Source organism: Phyllobates terribilis, unplaced genomic scaffold (assembly GCF_046119375.1).
Source record: "Phyllobates terribilis strain yellow unplaced genomic scaffold, ASM4611937v1 Scaffold_3__8_contigs__length_932513732, whole genome shotgun sequence".
NCBI classification, from domain to species: Eukaryota; Metazoa; Chordata; class Amphibia; order Anura; family Dendrobatidae; genus Phyllobates; species Phyllobates terribilis.
In genome coordinates, this window is record NW_027362763.1 from 16,328,680 (window position 1) to 16,355,016 (window position 26,337).

Consider the following 26,337-nt stretch of genomic DNA (forward strand, 5'->3'; position numbering starts at 1 on the left):
GTGGCAACACATCTCTTTAACCCTCCGTCAGGAACAACTGATCTGACAAGCGCAGCTCTTTTAGTTTAATTTCTCCCTCCTCGTCAGATTGTCAGAAAATCCCCCACCCCCCAATACCTTCCTGACTCTTGATGCTTTGTGAAACCTGGTATCACAGTTGTACTGCAGAGACTCAGGAGCAGTGGCGTACCACCAATGGCGGCAGGCCACGCAACTGCAATGGGGTCTGTGAGCCAGGCGACACTGCACCTTTAATTGTGCTTGTGTGTCGACCCTGTCGTGTCATTACTACCAGACACAGCCGCAGAGCATTGCACTGCGTGTGGCCATGTCTGAAGAAGTGCCCTCAAACAAGAGTGAGTTCTGACAGTTTTCATCACTTATCTCTGTCTCTGATGTGACCTTGTGACCTGGGAATGAGACTTTCTTTCTGGGACTCACCGGCTGTGCATTCCTATGCAGATGGAGCAGAGTGGAGTGTGTCTTTCAGCATTGTAGTGTTGGTGCACTGAGGATGATGTTCTGCATTGGACATTGGGGGACTCTTGGGCTCAGATTATGCAGTCCTATGTAAAGCCAGATTGTGGTATTGGCATATGTTGTGCTAAATGACAAACTGAGCTCAGCCACGTCTGCACAGAGAGCTGCAGCTGGAGAAAACCTCAGACTTTACATCTGATTTAGTGATGGCTGCTGGGTCTTGGAGTCTTGGAGCATCCAATAAGACAAAGATTAAGCATTTTTCTGGACGGTTGTGCTGGGACTTAGTCAGTCCATATAGCTGCTGTACTGTGGGTTATCAAGTTGTGCAGTGCGCTGTGCGGCTGTGTCTGGTAGTAATGACACGGCAGGGGCGACACTGCACCTTTAATTGTGCTTGTGTGTCACCCCTGCCGCGTGATTACTACCAGACACAGCCGCACACTGTGCACGGCCATATCTGAAGAAGTGGCGGCAAACAAGCTGCAGCTCCGGAGTGAGGTTCTGGCTGTACAGATCCTGGGGGAGCAACCTGGGCTCCGACGGCGAGGGGGCCCCCCTGATGGTCCAGGGCCCCGATGAAGAGGGTGCCCCCCTGATGATCTGGTGCCATGTCTGTGATGGCCATAAGACATGCCGCGGCCCTGCACAGCTGGACGGTACACAGGCTGCGGGCAGGTGAGTGAGGCTTGTCGCCAGATTGCCCAATTCCCATATTAAATATATTTCTAATGTATGTGTGTGTATAACTGAGTATATATATTTATGTCTGTTTTATGTGTTTTTAAGAATGTGTTCAAATATGTACACATGTGCACGTATCTATGTACAGTACAGACCAAAAGTTTGGACATACCTTCTCATTTAAAGATTTGTCTGTATTTTCATGACTATGAAAATTGTACATTCACACTGAAGGCATCAAAACTATGAATTAACACATGTGGAATTATATACTTAAAATAGTGTGAAACAACTGAAAATATGTCTTATATTCTAGGTTCTTCAAAGTAGCCACCTTTTGCTTTGATGACTGCTTTGCACACTCTTGGCATTCTCTTGATGAGCTTCAAGAGGTAGTCACCGGAAATGGTCTTCCAACAATCTTGAAGGAGTTCCCAGAGATGCTTAGAACTTGTTGGCCCTTTTGGCTTCACTCTGCGGTCCAGCTCACCCCAAACCATCTCGATTGGGTTCAGGTCTGGTGACTGTGGAGGCCAGGTCATCTGGCGTAGCAACCCATCACTCTCCTCCTTGGTCAAATAGCCCTTACACAGCCTGGAGTTGTGTTTGGGGTCATTGTCCTGTTGAAAAATAAATGATGGTCCAACTAAACGCCAACCGGATGGAATAGCATGCCGCTGCAAGATGCTGTGGTAGCCATGCTGGTTCAGTATGCTTTCAATTTTGAATAAATCCCCGACAGTGTCACCAGCAAAGCACCCCCACACCATCACACCTCCTCCTCCATGCTTCACGGTGGGAACCAGGCATGTAGAGTCCATCCGTTCACCTTTTCTGTGTTGCACAAAGACACTGTGGTTGGAACCAAAGATCTCAAATTTGGACTCATCAGACCAAAGCACAGATTTCCACTGGTCTAATGTCCATTCCTTGTGTTCTTTAGCCCAAACAAGTCTCTTCTGCTTGTTGCCTGTCCTTAGCAGTGGTTTCCTAGCAGCTATTTTACCATGAAGGTCTGCTGCACAAAGTCTCCTCTTAACAGTTGTTGTAGAGATGTGTCTGCTGCTAGAACTCTGTGTGGCATTGACCTGGTCTCTAATCTGAGCTGCTGTTAACCTGTGATTTCTGAGGCTCTCAAAAGCAGAGTTGACTCTTGGTCTTCCTTTCCTGGGGCTGTCCTCATGTGAGCCAGTTTCTTTGTAGCGCTTGATGGTTTTTGCAACTGCACTTGGGGACACTTTCAAAGTTTGCCCAATTGTTCGCACTGACTGACCTTCATTTCTTAAAGTAATGAAAGCCACTCGTTTTTCTTTACTTAGCTGCTTTTTTCTTGCCATAATACAAATTCTAACAGTCTATTCAGTAGGACTATCAGCTGTGTATCCACCAGACTTCTGCACAACACAACTGATGGTTCCAACCCCATTTATAAGGCAAGAAATCCCACTTATTAAACCTGACAGGGCACACCTGTGAAGTGAAAACCATTTCTGGTGACTACCTCTTGAAGTTCATCAAGAGAATGCCAAGAGTGTGCAAAGCAGTCATCAAAGCAAAAGGTGGCTACTTTGAAGAACCTAGAATATAAGACATATTTTCAGTTGTTTCACACTTTTTTGTTAAGTATATAATTCAACATGTGTTAATTCATAGTTTTGATGCCTTCAGTGTGAATGTACAATTTTCAAAGTCATGAAAATACAGAAAAATCATTTAATGACAAGGTGTGTCCAAACTTTTGGTCTGTACTGTATGTTAAATATTAATTACGGATATTCATTTTTGTATTCTGAATTCTGTATCATACATTGCATAAGATTGCATCCACCATCGTGATAGGGTTTCTAGATGACATGCGCTATTTGTGTATTTTTAGTTCAGTGTAAGTTAGTGCCATATGCAGAAGAACAGGTGTTGTAATGGGGCTATATAACCCCATGTTAGAGACAGGGTGGGCTCTTGCACTACACATGACACCAGAAGGAGGATCTACGTGTGAAGGAAGGAGATTACATATAAGCCCTGACACACGTGCTGGACACAGACAGATGCAACCTATCATCCAGGATCCCAGGAAATGATGGGTGAATCTATGGACAAATGGACAATCACTTTGTAACTATTTCATCTATTTTATGTAACTATTGCAATTATTCTTTTTAATGGACAATCCAAGAATAAATCGATAAATTTTTTAATAAGAATATTGTGATATATATTCTTTACTCAATCGCATCTGATAAGAAGTCCATTTGGTGAGCATCCAGTCCTGATTTTTCAAGTGGAATTTCCTTCTTGAACAAAGGGGGGAGAGAAGAGGCTTGCAGCTGTTGTTCAAGTGTCAGGAAATCCACTAACTTCAAGAATCAGAAAGAACCTATAGATTGATGACTGATATATTCTCCAGATGGATTGACAGGCACCAGAGGTACTACAAAGATCAGACGAGCTGAGGATAAGACGTGCTGATCAAAGCCCAGCTTAAAAGAGAAGTTGAAAAATGTAAGCAAAATATGGATATAATTTCTTCTTTTGCTAAACAAAGTAAGCTTAAATTCAAGGCTACTCATGAAACTGACTTAGATGTTTTATGGCTTAGCTTATATAGAGAATGTGAATTGCATAATTTACAGCTAGAATCTAAGCTAATGTCCTTTCAAAAAGACAACGAAAAATGTTAAAATATTATACAGTTGGTTGACGTATTTCATAGTCTTGTGTCAGAAAAGTCTAAGAAGGTCAATTGTGTAGTAATAGTGTCAAATGGTGATACTGATTCTGACTGTAATGTGGAAATTGAGCAAGATGTGAGACACGTGTCCGTGACAACTACTGAAGGTGACCTTGTGTTTGCCGAAGATACCAATATACAAAAAACTGACATGGGAGGAGACATGATTGACGTGCGAGAAGCTTACATATTAGGTGTTTTGGAAGGAGACGTGAGTGATGTAGGTTGAGCTGACGTAAAAGGCCTACTAAAAATAGCAGAAAATTTAGAAGCTACAGAGGCCCAACTCTAAATTAAAGTTAGGAAAAATTTGCTAAAATTTTACAAAATCATGCCAAAATATGATGTCAAAATCTATGTCTGTAGAAATGTAGAGATATTTGAGAGCTTTTCTGATAAGTTTGATTTAACCAATGAGGAGAGGAATCAATTATTTAAAATGTGGATTCCTGTAACATTTTTCAGATGCCTAAATTTAATGTCCTCTGAACATGACTCTCCTAATGAATGGCATGATGCTGACAGCTTAAAATATTTGATTTACTGTGCCATTAAGGATTTCCCAGACATAGATGATCTACAAAATGTAAAAATTGGTAGGAAAGAATGTATATATACATTCATGTCCATATTTGAACGGTTGTACAAAATTCTCATCAAAAATGGAAAATTACAACAAATGATAACAACTTTTGTACAAAAATTAAAATTTTTAAATCCGGTATCTCGAGTTATTGCGTCACAAAAGGAATCTTTATTTTAAATGTGAACAGTTGCTTGATTTTGCTAGAAAACATGAAAATTGTGAAAAGAAAAGAAATCAAGCTAAATTTGTAAAACCAGAAAAGGTAAAATTATATCAAAAGCCAATGAGTCATCCTTGAAATGAAATCTATGAAATACGCAGAAGATTTTATATATATTATAAGCCATATCAGATGATTCAAAAGTCAATTTCTTCACAGAAAGAGTTAAAAATTCAAAGCTGTGACCTCTCCATAAAAAAAAAATGGCCGGAATTGACGGACAGAGGCAGGTGGGACCAGCTCACAGTGACATAATGCAATGTAAACTGAAGGCTCAGTCATCTGATCTGTTTAAGGATGAGAAAATGTAATTTCTAAATAGAGCGTTTCTGGAAATTTTTGAGAAAGAGAAAAGATTTGGTTTAGGGAATGGCTAAGAAAAAACTGTAATTAGATATTGTATCAAAGTGTTACAATGTATCATTATTTATATATAGTAACATAGTAACATAGTTTTTAAGGTTGAAGGAAAGCTAATTCCATCTAGTTCACCCCATAGCCTAACATGTTGATCCAGAGGAAGGCAAAAAAAAAACATGTGGCAAACACTAAGCTCCACATTGGGGAAAAAAATTCCTTCCTGACTGCATACGGCAATAAGACTAGTTCCCTGGATCAATGCCCTATCAAGGAATCTAGTATATATAACCTGTAATATTATACTTTTCAGGAAAGGCATCCAGGCCCTTCTTAAATGTTAGTAGTGAATCCCTCATTACAACATCATGCGGCAGAGAGCTCCACAGTCTCACTGCTGTTACAGTAAAGAATCCGCGTCTGTGATTATGATTAAACCTTCTTTCCTCGAGGCGTAGAAGATGCCCCCTTGTCCCCGTCTCTGGCCTCAGAGTAAAAAGATCAGTAGAAAGGTCTTTGTACTGTCCCCTCATATACTTGTGCATAGTAATAAGATCACCCCTAAGCCTTCGTTTTTCCACGGTAAATAACCCCAAGTGTAATAACCTGTCTTGGTATTGCAGACCCCCCAGTCCTCTAATAACCTTGGTCGCTCTTCTCTGCACCCGCTCTAGTTCAGCTATGTCTTTCTTACACACTGGAGACCAGAACTGTACACAGTATTCTAAGTGTGGTCGCACTAGTGACTTGTATAGAGGTAAAATTATCTTCTCCTCATGAGCATCTATGCCTCTTTTAATGCATCCCATTATTTTATTTGTCTTTGCAGCAGCTGCCTGACACTGGCCACCAAACATGAGCTTGTCATCCACCAATACACCCAGGTCTTTTTCAGTGACACTTTTGCCCAGTGTTTTACAATTCAGCATATAATTATACATTTTATTTGCTCTGCCCGAGTGCATTACCTTACATTTATCCCCATTAAAGTTCATTTGCCATTTATCAGCCCAAGCTTGTAGTTTACATAGATCCTCCTGTAATATAAAATTGTCCTCCTCTGTATTGATTACCCTGCAGAGTTTAGTGTCATCTGCAAATATTGAAATACTACTCTGTATTTATTTATTTATTTTACTCACTTATATAGCGCCATTAATTCGACAGCGCTTTATAGACATTATGGGCGCTGTCCTCATTGGGGTTCACAATCTACATTCCCTATCAGTATGTCTTTGGCGTGTGGGAGGAAAACAGAGAACCCGGAGGAAACCCACGCAAACACGGAGAGAACATACAAACTCCTTGCAGATGTTGTCCTTGGTGGGATTTGATCCCAGCGCTAACCACTGAGCCACCGTGCTGCCTCTGTATGCCCCCTACAAGGTCATTAATAAATATGTTAAAAAGAAGCGGGCACAATACTGACCCCTGTGGTACCCCACTGTTAACTGTGACTCAGTCTGAGTGTGTTCCATTAATAACCACCCTTTGTTTCCTATCACTGAGCCAGTTCTTAACCCACATACATATATTTTCCCCTATCCCCATTGTTCTCATTTTATGTGTAACATCCCTGGCGGCGTGCTGGCATGGCTTACCACCTCCCACCATGCAAGACCGCCATCTTACCTATCAATCCAGGCTGCACACTTTGCTCCAGTACCTGCTGTGTCTCTTGTCTGATTGCTTAGGGCGGCGGCGCGGCTACTGCCAGATTCTTATAGTTACTGTGTGCGCACTCCTAATGCCTCCCCAGCCTATTGCTGTGAGTCACTGGATACTTAAACCCCCTCCACCCAGCAGGGGGTGCCTGAGCAACACTTTCATTCAGTGTGTTCTGTGCAACTGAGTTGCCAGGTCCTGTCCTGTATCTTGTCTGTTTCCGCCCCTGGGGGCTGTATACCCAGGCCTGTTACCTGTATCTGTGACTTCTAGTCTGTCTCCGCCACCATGGGGGCTGAGTTCCCAGGCTCGTTCCTGTATCTTATTCCTGGTTCAGTTCCTGTCTGAACTGTGTCCTAGCCTGTTATCTGTTTCTCTCTATGTCCGAACCTTCCCTTTTCCTGCAGTGTCTGAACCTGCACCTAACTCTAACTTGTTGTCTCTGAACTTCTGTTTGTGAGTTTTGTGTACACTCGCTACTTCATTGTAAGTACCTTGTGTGTATCTGGTTCTGCTTGTTCACCGCACCTGTGGTTTTGCTCTGCCCTGCTTGTTCAACGCACTTGCGGTTTTCTCTCTGCTCTACTTGTTCACCGCACCTGCAGTTTTGCTCCGCTCTGCTTGTCCACCGCACCTGCGGTTTTGCTCCGCTCTGCTTGTCCACCGCACCGGCGGTTTCGCTCTGCTCCACTCTGCTTGTTCACTGCACTGGCGGTTTCGCTCTGCTCAGCTTGTTCAGCGCACCTGCGGATTTTGCTCTGCTCTGTTCGTTCACCGCACCTGCAGGTTTTGCTATGCTCTGCTTGTCTACCGCACCTGCGGGTTTTGCTCTGCTCTGCTTGTCTACCACACCTGCGGGTTTTGCTCTGCTCGTCTACCGCACCTGCGGGTTTTGCTCTGCTCTGCTTGTCTACCACATCTGCAGGTTTTGCTCTGCTTGTCTACCGCACCTGCGGCTCCGTTCCTGTGTCCCAGTCTGTACTGGTCCCTATCCTGCTTGTGTTCCTACCTGCCAGTACCCGCCTGTCTGCATGCCAACCATGTCTACTAGTGCCCACCTGTCTGCATGCCAGCTGTGCCTGCCAGTGTCCACCTGTCTGCATACCAGCCATGCCTGCCAATACCCACCTGTCTGCATACCAGCCGTGCCTGCCAGTACCCACCTGTCTGTATGCCACCCTAACCTGTCTGTTCTTGCATTCCCCGGTGTGGGTCAACAGCTGTGACCGGGGTCTTACCTGGAGTAGCACCTGGTCCCTCTGCTCGGTTCCTCCCTGGTTCATGGAGTTGACTGAGCCGCCGTGTGACCTTGGTCGGACCAAGTTGATACTTTGTTATGCCCCTCCAGGCACTCCTCGGTTCATGGTCCAGTGGGATCACTAATCATGCTCACGCCAGTCAGTCCGGGCTTGAAGAAGAGGGGGCGTAAAGGGGGGGCACTGTAACATCCCTGGCGGCGTGCTGGCATGGCTTACCACCTCCCACCATGCAAGACCGCCATCTTACCTATCAATCCAGGCTTCACACTTTGCTCCAGTACCTGCTCTGTCTCTTTTCTGATTGCTCAGGGTGGCGGCGCGGCTACCGCCTGATTCTTATATTTACTGTGTGCGCACTCCTAATGCCTCCCCAGACTATTGCTGTGAGTCACTGGATACTTAAACCCCCTCCACCCAGTAGGGGGTGCCTGAGCAACACTTTCATTCAGTGTGTTCTGTGCAACTGAGTTGCCAGGTCCTGTCCTGTATCTTGTCTGTTTCCACCACTGGGGGCTGTATACCCAGGCCTGTTACCTGTATCTGTGACTTCTAGTCTGTCTCCACCACCCTGAGGGCTGAGTTCCCAGGCTCGTTCCTGTATCTTATACCTGGTTCAGTTCCTGTCTGAACTGTGTCCTAGCCTGTTACCTGTTTCTCTCTATGTCCGAACCTTCCCTTTTCCTGCAGTGTCTGAACCTACACCTAACTCCAACTCGTTGTCTCTGAACTTCTGTTTGTGACTTTTGTGTACACTCGCTACTTCATTGTAAGTACCTTGTGTGTATCAGGTTCTGCTTGTTCATCGCACCTGCGGTTTTGCTCTGCCCTGCTTGTTCACCACACCTGTGGGTTTTGCTCTGCTCTGCTTGTCTACCGCACCTGCGGGTTTTGCTCCGCTCTGCTTGTCCACCGCATCTGCGGGTTTTGCTCCGCTCTGCTTGTCTACCGTATCTGCGGGTTTTGCTCTGCTCTGCTTGTCTAATACACCTGTGGGTTTTGCTCTGCTCTGCTTGTCTACCGCACCTGCGGGTTTTGCTCTGCTCTGCTTGTCTACCGAACCTGCGGGTTTTTGCTCTGCTTGTCTACCGCGTCTGCGGGTTTTGCTCTGCTTGTCTACCACACCTGCGGCTCCGTTCCTGTGTCTGTATTGGTACCTATCCTGCTTGTGTTCCTATGTTAGAACCTTGCTCTTAGGTTTTTTTTCCTTTGCTGGTCACATGACCTTGTTGGCCTATTTAAGCCTGCTCCGCCCTTCTGGCTTTGCTGGACTTCATTGTATATCTACTTTCTAGCTAGCCTGTGCTCTGTGTCTTGCTCTGTTAGTTTGCTTGGTCTTCTGACCTCTATGTTCTATATATTTTGTTTGTTCGTCTGTCTGCTACTATTTCTGTTAGGAGGTGTCCCATATTCCTCCCAGTCCTTAGTACTTGTAGGGATTCCTTCCCCACATCTATAGGTCTCCGTACAGACTAGCTTAGGACTTTAGCAGGTCTGATCGCAGGATCAGGTCCCCTGTTACATCGTAGGGATTAAGCTGAGTTCTATCGTAGGGACAGATCTCCTCTCTTTCCTTAGCTCTGGTAGCAGAACATAACATCCTACCTGCCAGTACCCGCCTGTCTGCATGCCAGCCGTGCCTGCCAGTCTCCACCTGTCTGCATACCAGCCATGCCTGCCTGTTCCCACCTGTCTGTATGCCAGCCTAACCTGCCTGTTCCTGCATTCCCCGGTGTGGGTCAACAGCTGTGACTGGGGTCTGACCTGGAGTAGCACCTGGTACCTCTGCTCGGTTCCTCCCTAGTTCACGGAGTCGACTGAGCCGCCGTGTGACCTTGGTCGGACCGAGTTGATACTTAGTTACGCCCCTCCAGGCACTCCTCGGTTCATGGTCCAGTGGGATCACTAATCATGCTCGCGCCAGTCAGTCCGGGCGTGTGCGTAACATTATGTATCAACCTTTTGTGTGGAACCGTATCAAAAGCTTTTGAAAAGTCCATATGCACAACATCCACTGCATTTCCTTGGTCCAGTCCGGAACTTACCTCTTCTTAAAAGCTGATCAGATTAGTTTGACAGGAACGGTCCCTCGTAAACCCATGCTGATATTGGGTCATGAGGTTCTTCTTCTTCAGATACTAGTATAGCATCTCTTAGGAAACCCTCCAGGATTTTACCCATGGTAGAGGTTAAGCTTAATGGCCTATAATTTCCAAGTTCGGTTTTTGTCCCCTTTTTGAATATTGGCACCACATTTGCTAAATGCCAGTCCTGTGGTACAGACCCTGTTATTATGGAATCTTTAAAGATTAAAAATAATGGTCTATCTATGACGTTACTTAATTCCTGTAGTACTCGCAGGTGTATCCCATCCGGGCCCGGGGATTTTTAGACGCCGCCGTACTTCCAGCTGGGTTAAGCAAGTGACATTTAATGGAGAATTTTTGTCATCACTGATCATGTTTTCTGTCATGCGATTTTCTTGTGTAAATACTGTTGAAAATAAATCATTTAGCATATTGGCTTTTTCCTCATCCTCATCCACCATTTCACCCAGACTATCTTTAAGGGGGCCAACACTATGATTTTTTAGTTTCTTACTATTTATGCAGTTAAACAATATTTTGGGATTATTTTTACTTTCTCTGGCAATGAGTCGCTCTGTCTCAATCTTTGCTGCCTTGATTTGGTTTTTACAGAATTTATTTAATTTTCTGTATTTATTTAATGCCTCATGACTACCTACGTGCTTTAGTTCTCTAAATGCTTTCATTTTGTCACTTAGGATTAACCCTAACCCCTTACATCTCTATTTAGCCATAGTGGTTTCCTCCTATTTCTAGCATGTTTATTCCCATAGGGGATATATTGTGCACAGGTCCTATTCAGGATGCTAATAAATGTCTCCTATTTGCTCCCATATAATCTTATACAGTAAAATTGTGTAGTTACATAGTTTCTATAAATATATATATGGTATATATATAATGTATGTATATATATATATATATATATATGTATATATATACAGGGTGGTCCAAAAGTAGGTGGACAGAAAGTGTAATAAGGTTATGAAGGTTATGGAACTGTCACAGGAGATAAGTATCTTGAAATTCTAATGAATCAAGTTGTTCCCCAGTTACAGCAACAGCCTAATTCAAATGACCTTTATTTCCAACAGGATGGGGCCCCTCCACATTATTCAAGAGTAGTCCACGAGTATCTTGATGAAACATTTCCTAATAAATGGATTGGCCGAAGAGGCCCACTTGATTGGCCGGCACGTTCACCAGACTTGACCCCAATGGATTTTTTATTTTGGGGAGTACTCAAGGACAAAGTTTATAGTCGAAAACCAAAAAGTGTCAGTGATTTGAAAAATTACATAAGAGATGCATTTCAAGAAATTAATACCCAAAGAGACTTGTGCAAAAAAGTTTATCGAAGCGTAAGAGGCAGGCTTCAAAGCTGTGCAAATTGTAATGGAAAACAGTTTGAGCACCTGCGCTGATAAAATTGAAGGGCTTTTGTATTATTGTTCAGAATAAAATTTAATTGTCAATGTTATGCTTGTGTTAGTAAATATAATTTTATATATAAATCAAAATAAATGTTATTATTTTCTGGCCACCTACTTTTGGACCACCCTGTATATCTCTACAATATATAGACTGCTCAAAAAAATAAAGGGAACACTCAATTAACACATCCTAGATCTGAATGAATGAAATATTCTCATTGAATACTTTGTTCTGTACAAAGTTGAATGTGCTGACAACAAAATCACACAAAAATCATCACTGGAAATCAAATTTATTAACCAATGGAGGCCTGGATATGGAGTCACCCCCAAAATTAAAGTGGAAAAACACACTACAGGCTAATCCAACTTTGATGTAATGTCCTTAAAACAAGTCAAAATGAGGCTCAGTATTGTGTGTGGCCTCCACATGCCTGGGTGACCTCCCTACAACGCCTGGGCATGCTCCTGAGTAGGTTGCAGATGGTCTCCTGTGGGCTCTCCTCCCAGACCTGGACTAAAGCATCCATGAACTCCTGGACAGTCTGTGGTGCAGCGTGACGTTGGTGGATGGTATGGCATAATGTCCCAGATGTGCTCAATCGGATTCAGGTCTGGGGAACGGGCGGGCCAGTCCATAGTTTCAATGCCTTCATCTTGCAGGAACTGCTGACACACTCCAGCCACATGAGGTCTGGCATTGTCCTGAATTAGGAGGAACCCAGGGCCAACCGCAACAGCATATGGTCTCACAAGGGGTCTGAGGATCTCATCTCGGTAACTAATGCCAGTCAGGCTACCGCTGGTGAGCACATGGAGAGCTGTGCGGCCCTCCAAAGAAATGCCACCCCACACCAATACTGACCCACTGCCAAACTGGTCATGCTGAAGGATGTTGCAGGCAGCAGATCGCTCTCCACGGCGTCTCCAAACTCTGTCACATCTGAAACGTGCTCAGTGTGAACCTGCTTTCATCTGTGAAGAGCACAGGGCACCAGTGGCGACTTTGCCAATCCTGGTGTTCTGTGACAAATGCAAAGCGCCCTGCACGGTGTTGGGCTGTGAGCAGAACCCTCATCTGTGGACGTCGGGCCCTCATACCACCCTCATGGAGTCTGTTTCTAACCATTTGTGCAGACACATGCACATTTGTGGCCTGCTGGAGGTCATTTTGCAGGGCTCTGGCAGTGCTCCTCCTGTTTCTCCTTGCACAAAGGCGGAGGTAGTGGTCCTGCTGCTGGGTTGTTGCCCTCCTATGGCCACCTCCACGTCTCCTGGTGTACGAGCCTGTCTCCTTGTAGTGCCTCCAGCCTCTGGACACTATGCTGACAGACACAGCAAACCTTCTTGCCACAGCTCGCATTCATTTGCCATCCTGGATGAGCTGCACTACCTGAGGAACTTCTGTGGGTTGTAGAGTCCGTTTCATGCTACCACAAGTGTGAAACCACAACCAACATTCAAAAGTGACCAAAACATCAGCCAGAAAGCATTGGTACTGAGATGTGGTCTGTGGTCCCCACCTGCAGAACCACTCCTTTATTGAGGGTGTCCTGATAATTGCCAATAATTTCCATCTATTGTCTATTCCATTTGCACAACAGCATGTGAAATTGATTGTCAATCAGTGTTGCTTCCTAAGTGGACAGTTTGATTTCACAGAAGTTTGATTTACTTGGAGTTATATTCTGTTGTTTAAGTGTTCCCTTTATTTTTTTGAGCAGTGTATTTACATTTGTCTAAGTAGAGATTGTGTAAAATTTTATTTATACAAGTATAGTCATATAGTTAATTCATTAATTAAATTAGAACTTAATATATAAATTAAAGTAGCAATATTTCGGATTACATTAGAGCCAATATATGTATAAGATATTTAAATGATTTTCTGTATGAATTTGATATTTAATCTTATCTTTTATGTTTCCTTAGAATTTTCATTGCAAAGTAGGATTTGATCAAACAACTCTTACATGGAGTTATTTCTTTATTGACACAGGAAGTTGAAAAAAACTGCATGATTTTATGTGCATAACATTTTTAAAATAATAACAATATAACTAGTTGAACTATATTATGTGTAACAATTATTAATTAATTCTTTTGTGCTGCTAATATTTTTTGTGCATGAAGTGTTTTTGCTTTGTAACTAAAGTTACTTTACTGCATGACGTGTGACAGCTGCAGCATCTGAACTTTGAGCAAATAATATGGATTTCCATTCTTCCTATCTTTAGTTTGTGTAATTTAAACCTGGTAGCCAGTAAAGAAAAATGTTATATGATATTATATGTATTTGGGGAATATTCAAATAAATATTAAGATATTAAATGTAATAGTTTACAATGCGCATTGATAATTAGGATACAGAAATTTTGGGTTAAATGTATATATATTCATACCTTTGTATGTGGAATGTATGGTTGAACAGATCTGTGAATGTCAGAGTGAAATGACAGATAAAATAAATGAGCAGCTGCTAAGTAAGATTTGTGTGCCTGAGACCTCATGTATGTTTGGAAAAAAAACTGTTTCTTTATGTGAAGTAACAAAAAATACATTTCATTCTGAGAAAATTATGATACATAATTGAGTATTATCTGCATAATATATATATAGATATATACATATATATATATAGATATATATATATATATATATATATATATATATACTAGATGGTGGCCCGATTCTAACGCATCGGGTATTCTAGAATATGTATGCGGCCGACTGGGCACAATCAGCAGAGCGGTGTTTAAATTTGGCACCCAAATCGCTGATTGGTCGCGGCCGGCAACCGCGACCAATCAACGAACCGCATTAGTGAGGAGAGCGTGTTTAAATTTGGCGCCAAAATCGCTGATTGGTCACGGCCTGCGGTCGCGACCAATTAGCAGAGCGGTGTTTAAATTTGGCACCAATATTGCTGATTGGTCGCGGCCGGCGGCTGCAACCAATCAGCGAACCCTGTTAGTGAGGACCGGAGAGCATGTTTAAATTAGGCGCCAAAATCGCTGATTGGTCGCGACCGGCGGTCGCAACCAATCAGCAGAGCGGTGTTTAAATTTGGCGCCAATATTGCTGATATCAGCGAATCGTATTAGTGAGGACCGGGGAGCGGCGCTGCCTGAGCGGGTACTTCCGCTGCGAGCAGCCGGGAGATGACATTAAATATAATGATATGAATTAATATAAGAAGAAAAATGTTTCAATTTTCTCAGTAAAAACAAGTGATTTTTGCATTCATTCATACATTTATTCATATATTTATTCATTTTGGTTAATGAGTATACATTCTTTGGTATTACTGGTTTAATAAATATATATATTAAATATATATATATATATATATATATATATATAAATATATATATAAATTTATATATTTATTAAATATCATATATATCTAGTTAATAAAGGTTGAGTAATAAGGGTATAAACACTTGTTACATCAAAATACACTGACATCTATGGGTTTGAAAAGGTAATTACACCTATGACATAAAAATATTCTATCACATGAAGAACTTGATTAATAATGAATTATTATCTATTATTGCTTTATTATTCCAAACATAATTTATATTCATATTTTGATAATAATTAGATGGATATTACTGATTGCTATGGTACGCTTTGATATTATAGGTTAAGAAATTGACAGATTTGGTATCAGATTAGGGAATGAAGACTTCAATCAAAATACCTCAATTATGAATTCTGTCTTAATAAAGACTTTTTATATTTCTAAATCAAAGAGATTCTCAAAAGTTACAAGAAGAAGCAACCGATATCTGGAAGTCTCAGAAGGTAAAGATGTTGTGAATGCTGAGTGTTATACTAGACTGTGTCAAATACAATTCTCACCACTGATAACCAGGACTGCAGAGGACGATGATCCTATATGAACTGTGTTGTGTTCAAGTTTTCATGGTTTCTTATCACCTGAAAGCTGGTGAATAATGAAGGAGTGTCAGGATTCAGCCAGCCTGACATATGTCCTGTACATTAAGGACTAAGTACTGGTTATGGTGCTATATAAAGCAGGGAAGTGTTAAGTTAACCCTTGCTTTGCTGACCAAAGACATCACATCTGTTCCAAAAGTGACATGAGACCAGTGCGGACAACACGGAGGATTCCAGACCTATCTAAAGACAATCCAACGTAAGTCCAAGTGACACTGCACAGATATTAAAGCTACATTTCATCAATGGACTTTGTTTTCTTATCATTTAATTGACACATGATCTTTCTAATAAAGAGTACAGTTTATGGACTGGACAATAATGAATACAATTATGGACTGTTCAATATCTACACGCTATAATTTATTCCACAAAAGTTACAAAAAGACTGTGTTTTAAAAGAACCAAAAAGAAGACGAGACGAAGACCCAATGACATGAGATGATGACGATTGGACCCGTGATTGCTTAAATTTAGATTTAGGGAAGTATATAATTATTAGTGATGAGCGAGCATGCTCGCTACTGCTCGGTGCTCGCCCGAGCATCTCCCTGCTTGAGATGCTCGTCGCTCACTGAGTATTTCCGGGGTTGCTCGGCAGGAGCTCGGGTCCCCTCCCTGCATGTTTGGCGCTCTTTACAGAGCCAATGAACATGCAGGGATTGCCTGCCACTCACTGTAATGCCGCAGCCATGTTGGTCTATATCAGACATGGCGCTGCCGTGCTCGTCCCAGTCACTACGGAATCAGACAGTGTAGGGAGAGCTGCTGAGCTAGGGAGAGATTCGCTTGTTTATTAGGTAGTGTAGGTAGAACAGAAGTATATTACACATATCCATCTCAACAAACAGTCCTTCTGAGGACTAATCCATCTGCAGAGATATCAGGCAGGCAGTGTATATAGGCAGGGAGGGTATATAGCAGACTGCAGTGCATATAGCACAAGAGGCTCCATTCCAGTTTTGTCTGCTGCTGCTGCTAGATATATCTAGACATAGGCCCAGGTCTCATTATTTGCTTAAAAAGCAATCCAGGGTACACTGTTTTTCTGCGCCATTTGCTTTTGGCACTGCAGAATACAGCCAGGTCCTTTCCATATTACAGCGCTAAAAATCCAGCTATTTAAAACTGTGGTTTGTCTGTCACACGGATCACATATATTTGCGCTGAAAATATTGCCATTTCAGGCCTCCATTGAAATTTTGTTTGGTTAGTGTTTCAGTGTGTCAGTGAAGCTATTGACACCAGTTTGCTGTTAAAAATAGTTACCTACAGGCCAGCTATTTAAAACTGTGTTTTCTCCGTCACACGGATCACATATACGCTTTCAGAAAATACTGCCATTTCTGGCCTCCATTAAAAATTTGTTTCAGTGTGTCAGTGAGGCTATTGACACTGGTTTGCTGTTCAAAATAGTTACCTACAAGACAGCTATTTAAAACTGTGGTTTGTCCTTCACACGGATCACATATAAGTTCGCTCTAAATTCAGCCATTTGTAGTGAGCATGGAAGATATTGTCCTCCATTTAAAATGGACAAAGTACGTCGCAAGGGACGGGGAACTGGACGTGATGGTGATGATGCATGCAGAGGCCAAGGCCGTGGGCAAGCTGAAATTGTGCCACAAAAATCACCCACATCTTCTTTTTTGACCTTCCTGTCCCAATTAATAGGGGCCCCAGAACAACACTATTGAACACAGAGCAGTGTGAAAAGGTAATTGGTTGGATAGCAGATAATGCTTCCAGTCCCTTAGCCACCACCACCACCACCTTGTCTTCCACACGGTCAAGTCTCAGTAGCTATGAGTCTGGACCGCATATTCCTCACCCTGAACCTCCTTCCTCCCACCAAGCCGAGTTGCCAGAGACAACTGATCCCACATTTGGACACTCCGAAGAGATGTTCACTTTTCCATTTATAGATTCGGGCCTCTCGCCCAGTCCACTTGAAGCGTGGCAAGAGGAGATCGCATGTAGCAATGCCCAAATATTTGAGCAGCCACGGTCACACAAAGGTGACAGTGGGAAAATGTCACAAGAGGTGGACGATGATGAGACACAATTGCCAGAAAGTCAGGAGGAGGACCAGGGTGCGGAAGTGGAAGACGAGGTGGTGGATGATATAGTAACTGACCCAACCTGGCAGGAGGACATGCTGAGCGAGGACAGCAGCACACAGGGGGACGGAGGCAGAGCACCCCAACAGGCAGGAAGAAGCAGTGTGGTGGCCGCAGACAGAAGGCAGGCAACCATTCCCCGTAACACCAACACGAAGGAAGTTGCCAGTACAACTGTTAGGTCTTCCTGAGTCTGGTTGTTTTTTAAAGACTCTGCCGATAACCCCAACAAGGCCATTTGCACCACCTGCCAGGCCAGCATCAGCAGGGGTGGCAAAACGACCAGCCTGACCACCACCAGCATGATCAGGCACATGGCAGCAAAGCACCCGACTTTGTGAGCCGAACCCCAGGGTACAGGAACAGTGTCTGCGGGTGGCACCACTGTTTCTTCCGCTGTTGTGCATGCAAGAGAATCCCCTGTCCATGGTGCATGCGAAGATGCCTCCTGCCCTGCACCTGTCATTGCACACTCTCAAGTAGCAGCATCAGGACGCACGTCCATGTCCTTGTCCCAGCGCAGTGTTCAGTTGTCCATACCCCAGTCCTTGGAACGCAAGCGCAAATACGCAGCCAACGCCCCACAGGCCACACTACTAAATTCACACATTTTGCGACTGCTTGTGCTCGAAATGTTGCCTTTTAGGCTCGTGGAGTCGGAAGCATTCCGCAACCTGATGGCGGCGGTTGTCCCTCGGTACTCGGTCCCAAGCCGCCACTATTTCTCCCGGTCCCCGCATTACACAAGCACTTGTCCCAAAACATTAGCCATGCCCTCAACAACGCAGTTACCGGGAAAGTCCACCTAACCACGGACACGTGGACAAGTGCTTGTGGGCAAGGACGGTACATCTCGCTGAAGGCACACTGGGTTAACATAGTGGAAGCCGAGATCCAGTCGGACCTTGGGACGGAACACGTCCTCCCGACGCCAAGGATTGCTGGCCCTAGGTCAATCAGAGTTGCCCTCACAGTCTACAGCTCCTGCACCTCATCCTCCTCCTCTTCTTCAGCCTCCATCTCCGAAATGACCACATCAGTCACAAACTCAAATCCAATGACCAAATCAGTGACAAACTCAAATCCAGCACTGCAGCACTGCCTCGGCCAAACGGCAACAGGCTGTGCTGAAGCTAGTATGCTTAGGTGACAAACCACACAATGCTGAAGAGTTGTGGACAGCTCTGAAAGAGCAGGCAGATCTGTGGCTCACACCGCTGAACCTACAGCCAGACATGGTAGTGTGTGACAATGGCCGGAACCTGGTGGCAGCTCTGAGGCAAGGCGAGCTCACACACGTACAATGCCTGGCCCATGTGCTTAACCTCGTGGTTCAAAGGTTTCTCAAATCCTACCCAGAGCTGCCGGATCTGCTTGTTAAAATATGCCACCTGTGTGCCCATTTTAGAAAGTCACCTACAGCTTCCGCCGCCCTTTCCGTGTTTAGGCAGTGCTTGCAGCTTCCGGCTCACAGACTGGTGTGTGATGTCCCCACGCATTGGAACTCTACACTGCAGATGTTGGGAAGGATTTGTGAGCAGAAGAGGGCAGTTGTTGAGTACCAGCATCAACAAGGCCGTCGGTATTCAGTTCAGACTCCACACATAAGACCTCAGGAGTGGACATGGATGTCAGACATATGTACCATCCTCAAAAACTTTGAGGACTCAACCAAGATGGTGAGCGGCGATGATGCCATAATTAGGGTCAAGATCACGCTTCTCTGTCTTCTGAAACGCTCTCTGCTCACAATCAAAGAGGATGCATTGCAGGCGGAGTACGATGAGATGGAGCAAGGAACCATACAGGGTAATTACACACAGCCCAGCCTCATCTCATCCCAACGTGAATTGGGTGACAATCAGGAAGAGGAGGAGGAGGAGGAAGAACAGGAGCTAGTTTCATGCGCTATAGACGGTACTACCTGCACAACTGTCATACCGTTTGTTGGCCTGAGGACAGAGAGGAGGAGGAGAGCATGGTCACTCGTCCTCTTGGTGAGGACACAGAAGTCTTGCCTGTTAGCAGTCTGGCATGCATGGCTGAGTTTATGTTACGCTGCCTTTCCAATGACCCTCGCGTTCTCAAAATTTTGCGTGACAGTCATTACTGGTTGGTGACACTTCTAGACCCATGCTACAAGGAAAACTTTCTATCTCTTATTCCTGAGGTGGACAGGTCTAAAAAAATGGGGCAATACCAGAAGGCCCTTGTTGCGGAACTATTAAAAAAATTCCCATCTGAAAACGCTGGCGGCAGAGAGCACAGTTCGTTGGATAACCAAGGACTACAGGTGAGAGACACAACTCCAATCATGCAGAGGCAGGGGAACACTGTCAAAGTTCTGAGAGAATTTTCTCAGCCCCTCCCATCGCTCAGGCCCTGAGGCATGGGGTACTCTCACAAGAAGTGGAAAGTTTGGGAAGATGGTGAAGGAGTACCTTGCCGACTGTACCAACGTCCTCTGTGATTCCTCTGTGCCTTTAATTCTCGGTATCCAAGCTGGATACGTGGAATGAACTCGCTCTTTACGCCTCAGAGGTCCTGGCCTGCCCTGCCACTAGCATTTTATCAGAGCGGGTTTTTAGTGCCGCTGGTGGAATTATAACTGATAAGCGCACCCGCCTGTCAACTGAAAATGCTGACAGGCTGACTCTTATAAAAATGAACAAGGGCTGGATTGGGCCAGACTTCTCAACACCACCGATTGAGTGTCTTTTTTTGGGAGGAGTATTCCCATGCACCTTTTCACACCCACACATGTGTATACGCTTCCTGATTTTGGCTTTTTGCTCTTGTCCTCCTCCTTCTCCTCATCCTCATTCTCCACCACGATATCACGATGGGGGACCGTGGTCCGTGATGCAACATCCACATAATTTTTTTAAAGGGTGTTTATGTTGCCTGTAAAAAAATTTTTTTATACAGTATGTTCATGTATACCCCCCAGGGGTAAATGTTTGTCAGCCCATACACTTAGTGCATGGGCATTACAAGTATAGGAGACCCGCTCCTTTCTAATGGGAACATTTTTTTATGAAGCCCTCCTCCATGTCTATTCCAAGGGGCATTGGAGTGCCTCCAAATTTTTGGCAACCCTTGCATTCACTGCATAGGCCAACACTCTTGGACACCCACTTCCTAATAATGGGAACATTTTTTCATGAGGCTCTCTACGTCTCTTCCAAGGGGCATTGGACTGCCTCCCAATTTTTGGCAACCCTTGCATTCACTGCATAGGCAAACACAATGGGAAACCCACTTCCTAATAATGGGAATATTGTTTTTAGGAGGCCCTCTGACCTCCACGTCTCTTCCAAGGAGCATTGGAGTGCCTCCAAATTTTTGGCAACCCTTGCATTAACTGCATAGGCAAACACAATGAGAGACCCATTTCCTAAAAATGGGAACATTGTTTTCAGGAGGCACTCCTCTAAGTCTCTTCAAAGGGGTATTGGGGTGCGTCTAAATTTACAAAGGGGTATTGGGCTGCGTCCAAATTTGGGCAGCCCTACCACTCACTGCATACGCAATAACAGTATAGGAGGCCCACTCTTTAGTAATGGGAAGAACAAAGCCTGGCCGGCTGATGGCTCTAAGAATAGTGAGGGCCCCCTGCTGGCCCTTTAAGAATAGTAAAGGCTGGCTGATGGCCCCATTTCCCGGTGAATGCATTTGTCACAGTTGAAAGCAATGCAAAAGTGCAAAAACGAATCACAAACGCTATGTGTGAACATAGCCCAAGGTGTGGAGGAGTATTTTTGTTTTCGGTTATTTATTTTGCCTTATATACAAGTCATTACCCTGGAAAGAATGTTCCTTAACATATTTCCCAGGAAAATCCATTTTGGTTTTGTTTTAGTATGTTCTATTGTGAGTCCGTAAAAGTGGTGTAATACCTCTGACAACATTGTTGACAGCAGTGACCTGGGAGTCAGAAATGCTTCCAGGGGTCTTCCACATGCTGTTCCCATGTCATTTGAGCACTGTTCCCATCGATTTGGGCAATTTTTAGGCCCCCTGCAGACCGCCGGGGGAGCCGCCTGAAAAATGCTCGAGTTTCCTATAGACTTACATTGGGCTCGTTGCTCGGGTCAGCACCCGAGTATTCCAATGTGCTCGACCCGAGCATCGAGCACCCGAGCATTTTAGTGCTCGCCCATCACTAATAATTATAAATTTTATATTGGTCATGGCTTACCATAACATGGATTCACATCATTATGCTATTGAATGTGTATAACAATAATCCAATATTGATATTATTATTATTAGTATGGATATTAAATTATATTGCCAAAGAAGAAGCAAAGAAGAAAGATGATCCTGTTATGAACCTATCTACTTTGAGGATTCCAGTTGATGTCTGTCACACTCAAAAGGGGGAATTGTGAAATATTAATTACGGATATTCATTTTTGCATTCTGAATTCTGTATCATACATTGCATAAGATTGCATCCGCCATCGTGATAGGGTTTCTAGATGACATGCGCTATTTGTGTATTTTTAGTTCAGTGTAAGTTAGTGCCATATGCAGAACAGGTGTTGTGAAGGGGCTATATAACCCCATGTTAGAGACAGGGTGGGCTCTTGCACTACACATGACACCAGAAGGAGGATCTACAGTACAGACCAAAAGTTTGGACACACCTTCTCATTTAAAGATTTTTCTGTATTTTCATGACTATGAAAATTGTACATTCACACTGAAGGCATCAAAACTATGAATTAACACATGTGGAATTATATACTTAACAAAAAAGTGTGAAACAACTGAAAATATGTCTTATATTCTAGATTCTTCAAAGTAGCCACCTTTTGCTTTGATGACTGCTTTGCACACTCTTGGCATTCTCTTGATGAGCTTCTAGAGGTAGTCACCGGAAATGGTCTTCCAACTATCTTGAAGGAGTTCCCAGAGATGCTTAGCACTTGTTGGCCCTTTTGCCTTCACTCTGGGGTCCAGCTCACCCCAAACCATCTCGATTGGGTTCAGGTCTGGTGACTGTGGAGGCCAGGTCATCTGGCGTAGCCCCCTATCACTCTCCTTCTTGGTTAAATAGCCCTTACACAGCCTGGAGTTGTGTTTGGGGTCATTGTCCTGTTGAAAAATAAATGATGGTCCAACTAAACGCAAACCGGATGGAATAGCATGCTGCTGCAAGATGCTGTGGTAGCCATGCTGGTTCAGTATGCCTTCAATTTTGAATAAATCCCCGACAGTGTCGCTGTAATGCACACGCCCGGGCTGAGCGGCGTGTGCGTGTGATTCCACTGGACCGTGCCGGAGAGTGAATGCCTGCAGGGGCGTAACTAGGTATTCACCCGATCCGACCAGGGTCGCACGACGGCATACGACGCCAGTGCACCAAGGAGGAACCGAGCAGAGGGACCAGGTGCTACTCCAGGACAGACCCCGGACACGGCTGTTGACCCACACAGGGGAATACAGGAACAGACTGGTTAAGCTGGCACACAGACTGGTGGGTATAGGCAGGCATGATTGGTCTGCAGGCAGGCAAGACTGGTATGCAGGCAGGCACGACTGGTATGCAGGCAGGCGGGTATGCAGGCAGGGGGGTACAGGCAAGCACAGCTAGAGTGCAGACAGGAAGGCACTAGCAGGTAGTAACACAGGCGGGATAGGACCCAGTACACACTGGGACTCAGGAACAGAACCACAGATGTGGCGGACAAACACAGCAGAGTAAGGCCGCCCACAGTGGTGAGCAAGAGTAGAGCAGGACGAGGCCGCCTGGAGCGGTGAGCAAGAGTAGAGCAGGCTAGAACCGCCGGAGCGGTGAGCAAAGGCAGAGCAGGCTAGAACCGCCGGAGCGGTGAGCAAAGGCAGAGCAGGCTAGAACCGCCAGAGCGGTGAGCAAAGGCAGAGCAGACTAGAACCGCCGCAGCGGTGAGCAAAGGCAGAGCAGGCTAGAACCGCCGGAGCGGTGAGCAAGGGCAGAGCAGGGGAGACAGGGCTCTGTTCACACGGAACAGACAGGAAGGGAAAGGCAGAACCAGATACCCACAGGGTACTTGCAGTGAAGTAGCGAGTGGACCACAAACTCACAAACGGGAGTACAGTGACAACGAGCAGGAGTTAGGTACGAGTTCAGACTCTGCAGAAAAAGGAAAGGTAAGGACATTGAGAAACACGGGAAAACAGGCTAGAAGAGTATACAGACAAGAACAGACACAGTAGCAAGATACAGGAGGGGGTCTAGGAATGCAGCCCCTAGAAGGCGGGAGGAACAGGCCAGGAGCGTGTTCAGACAGGACAGACTAGATACAGGAGCGGGTCTATGAATGCAGCCACTAGAAGGCTGGAGGAACAGGCCAGGAGCGTGTTCAGACAGGACAGACTAGATACAGGAGCGGGTCTAGGAATGCAGCCCCTAGAAGGCGGGAGGAACAGGCTAGGAGCGTGTTCAGACAGGCCTGGAAATACAGCCTCCAGGATAGGCAGACAAGAGAACACAGAAGGGGACCTGGCACATTCAGAGTGAAAGACCACACTGAATGAAACACAATGCTCAGGCATGGGTTAATTGGAGCAGCTGGGTTAAATACCAGGAGACAGACAGCAATAGGCTGAGGACGCACAAGGGGTGTGCCTGCAGCAGGTACAAAAAGCAGGAAGTGATCGGGCGCCGCCCTTAAGCAGCAGAAAGAGAAGCAAACAGACAGCATGGAGGGAAGCCAGAGAGACATTCTGGATTGGAGATCAAGTGCGCGCTCTTGCACAGTGGGAGATGGACCACTATGCAAAGACCCCGCCAGGTATGTTACAGTACCCCCCCCTTACGCCCCCTCTTCTTCAGGCCTGCCAGAATCTTCCGCAGGGAATTCAAGGGCCAATCCTTCACTTCAAGGAGATCACTTCCACTGTCCACCGGAAAAACTGGTCTCCTCTGGGTAGCTAGGATGCTACCTCCTATCCAGCCATCCTCAGCAACAGACGAAATGGGTGGAGTACCAGGAACAGCACACAAGGAAGTCTCTCTCCATATATTTTCAGGTGGCACCCCAGAGGGTACAGGAGACAACTAGAAGTCCTCCACCGGGTTGGAGGGGAGCAGAGACTTGGGGGTAATCTCTGCTTCGAGGTACATCTTGTCAAGCTCACAGGATGAAATGGGCAAAGTACAAGGTGCAAGGTGTAGAAAAGTCACTGTCTCTTTGTTATCAGGTGATACCCCGGAGGATTCAGGAAACAACTGGGGGTCCTCCGCCGGGTCGGAAGAGTGCAGAGACTCGGGGGCAACCTCTGCTTCGGAGTACACTAGGTCGGACTCACTGGAAGAAGCGGGCGAGGTAACAGGTACCGAGTATAGGAGAGTCTCTGTCCATTCACTATCAGGTAGCACCCCGAAGGGTTCAGGAGACAACTGGAGGTCCTCTGCCTGGTCGGAGGGGTGTAGAGACTCGGGGATAACCTCTGCTTCGGAGTACACAAGATCGGACTCACTGGAAGAAGCGGGCGAGGTGTCAGGTACCGAGTATAGGAGAGTCTCTGTCCATTCGCTATCAGGTAGCACCCCGAAGGGTTCTGGAGACAACTGGAGGTCCTCCGCCTGGTCAGAGGTGTGTATAGACTCATGGATAACCTCTGCTTCAGAGTACACTAGGTCGGACTCACTGGACGAAGCAAGCGAGGTATCATATCCAGGATATAGGAAAGTCTCTGTCCATTCACCACCAGGTGGCACCCCGAAGGGTTCTGGAGACAACTGGAGGTCCTACGCCTGGTCGGAGGGGTGTAGAGACTCGGGAGTAACCTCTGCTTCGGAGTACACTAGGTTGGACTCACTGGACGAAGCGAGCGAGGTATCAGGTACAGAGTATAGGAGAGTCTCTGTCCTTTCGCTACCAGGTAGCACCCCGAAGGGTTCTGGAGACAACTGGAGGTCCTCCGCCTGGTCGGAGGGGTGTAGAGACTCGGGGGTAACTACCACTTTGGGGTACCCATTGTCAGGCTCACAGGATGGAGCGGACAAAGTATCGAGTACCTGGTGTAGAGAAGTCTCTCTCCATTTGTCATCGAGTGGTATCCCGGAGGATTCAGGAGGCAACAGGGGGTCCTCCGCCAGGTAGTAGAGGTGCACAGACTCGGAGGTAATCACAGCTTCGGAGCATCCTTGGACATGCACACTGGTTACAGTGGGTGAAGTATCTGATGCCTGGTGCAGGAGGTTCTCCTGTGTGGAGTCTGGATGGGCAGTAGTCTCTTCGGGCAGAACTGGTGCACTACCCACACACATTACCCATTGGGGCTTCTCCGGGATTCAGGGAGATGAAGCTTCAGTAGGGACTTCAAGGTTGGGGTCAGGAGGTCTCAGGGAGGACAGACCCTGGCGTGACGGCTTGCCTCTACGTCTATCACGTCTGGACTGCCTCTTGAGGTTGGGAGAAGTATTCCAGAGAGCGTAGTCACCCTCTGAGGATTCTGGGTGGGCAGTAGTCTCATTGGGCTGGAGGACTATTGCGCTACCCACACACATTACCCATCGGGGCTGCTCCAGGATATTGGGAAGTGAAGCTTCAGCAGGAGCCTCCGGGTTAGGATCATCGAAGACCATTAGAAAGGCCACCAGGAAGGCTATTATGTCCAGGACGATAGGATCCTGTGTTTCCCATAGGGGGTTGATCCATTCCAAGGCATCACCCGCTAGGTTAGACATAATGAATCCCACCTTAACCCGATCGGTGAGAAAACAAAGAGGGTAGAACTTGAAGTGTAGCAACATTCC